We start from the raw sequence: 2,500 nt of genomic DNA on the forward strand, positions 1-2,500 counted from the left end.
AATTGAAAGCAGTTTCCGTTTTAGTCAGAAATATTTTTCAGATATATGTTTCTAATTCTTAGCAAGTATGGGGAATATCTGGACAATTTATGAGTGCCACATATATATTTCAGGTTATTTCTCCCCTCTTTGGAAATAGGTCTTAGCTCCATTTACTATTTTAATGGATACGTTCTAGCCTACATTTTTCCCTACGTAGTCTCGTCTACACCAAGTTATTACCGTCTATGTTTACATGTTTGGTTGTGCCGGCCTCGCGCGAAGGCCACAACTGCTGCCCTGGCAAATTTCCTGTGCTCAGTCGCAATGCATTCGTTTCGTTATCTGTGATAAATGTTTTCAATAATTTACATTTCATCTTCCGTTAAAACATTTTGCCCTCGCATTTCATATCTCCCCCCCCCCCAGCTTTTCCTTGGCGTAAGGCAAGGGGGGGGGGCTCGCTAATTGTCTTGATTATTATGGAATATACTGTACACGGGCGTGCCAACCTTTATGATGTTCCAGAGTGTGGCCCCCGGGTGTAATTCCAGGGTCTACTGCATCCCAAGCCCTATGTAGGATAGCAGAACAATTAGATTAATTCTATCACCGCTCACACACGCACGCGCACACACACACACATACAAGCACACACACACACACACACACACACACACACACACACACACACACATACACATACACACACACACGCACACACACACATACACACACATACACAGAAGATTCGGTGGCACTACTTTCGACCACTAATTCAGCATCGCTGCACCTCAATCCGGCACTCCAACTCTGGCGGGTAAGGACGTGTGTGTGTGTGTGTGTGTGTGTGTGTGTGTGTGTGTGTGTGTGTGTGTGTGTGTGTGTGTGTGTGTGTGTGTGTGTGTGTGTGTGTGTGTGTGTGTGTGTGTGTGTGTGTGTGTGTGTGTGTGTGTGTGTGTGTGTGTGTGTGTGTGTGTGTGTCTGTGCGCGTGTGTGTGTGTGTGTGCGTGTTTGTGTGTGTGTATGGTCACAGTATAACCCAAAGTTCGGACTATATATCAGTTCTCAGCTCTCATCCGGGAGGGTAAATGCTCTCAATCACAACTTTGATACGTAATACAAGACTGTGGTGAATCACACACACACACACACACACACACACACACACACACACACACACACACACACACACACACACACACACACACACACACACACACACACACACACACACACACACGATCATGCATAGATCTGCATGAACATTTCTCAGGCCCCTTCTGGCTTGCAATCGCTTGTTCACTCTGTGAATATCTTTGCAACGAAATATTGCATGACGCGATTGCTTGTGTCACACTTTCAACTCACGTCCTTCTCCTCCTCCCTTCCTTTCTCTTCCTCCGCCTCCTCCCTCTTTCGGTCACCTATGTTCTCCCAATAATACACTGTGCGTCTGCCGTTGTCTTGTCTCTTGCTTAAACAATGACTCGACTTCTCATTTTCCCTTTCTCTCGTCCCTTCCTTTTCGTTCTCTCTTTATGTTATCTATTTACTGTATGTGTTTCTTTACTTTCTTTACTCTTCGTCCAGCTTTGATGTCTGATCACCCTTCACCCCTCCCCACCTCTCTCTCTCTCTCTCTCTCTCTCTCTCTCTCTCTCTCTCTCTCTCTCTCCCTATCTCTATCTCTCTCTATGTATCCATCTCTATATCTCTCCCTCTCTTTTATATACCTCTTGGATCTCATACATACGACATCTCTCCCTTACCTCCTTATCACACATTCCTTTCTTATTTCATCATTTTCTTTGTTTGCTTATCCCATTCCTCATGTTTCTTTTATTCCATTTTCGTTGCGTCTTTTTATCTATCTCTACTTTCCAGCACTTTCCCCCTCCTAAATATCCCTCTTACCTTCTTGCATAGTGTTGCCTTACCCTCCTCCGACCCCAACACCTTTCGCCTCCCCTCATGTCTCCTCCCACCCCCTTCTGTCCTTCCTCAGCCCCTCTTCCTTTCTTTCTTTCTTTCCGCGGCACCAGCTGGTTGAGATGAGCGCTGTCGTGTGGTGTGCCCTTGCACACAATGGTGAACAAGAGCTAATGGCAAAGTAATTAAGATTTATGGCCTTAGCGTCTTAGCAACCATTGTCTTCGCCTTTTTGAGTCCCGTCTCCGCCCGGGAGAACTCCTCTTGATCGCTTCCTTCTGTAGAACCGCGGTTCGGTCGCGAACAGCTGTTTCTCCACCTTCAGGAGTGCCTTGACCAGATGAGCTCTTCACACTCCGTCAGTAGTGCAGCTGCCTCCACTCATAAGTACTACATAGGTGGATGTCTTCCTGGTGAGCTGTGGAAGGCGTATTATTTCTTTGGGTCGTGCATCTACGACGTGAAAGAATCACACTGTAGTACTTACAAATGAAGCCAGTCGTACCATTGTTGATTATACATACATACATACATACATATAATTTATATATATATATATATATATATATATATATATATATATATATAT

This window comes from Oratosquilla oratoria, chromosome 33 (assembly GCF_046742065.1).
Source record: "Oratosquilla oratoria isolate Oo_2021 chromosome 33, ASM4674206v1, whole genome shotgun sequence".
Classification (NCBI taxonomy): domain Eukaryota; kingdom Metazoa; phylum Arthropoda; class Malacostraca; order Stomatopoda; family Squillidae; genus Oratosquilla; species Oratosquilla oratoria.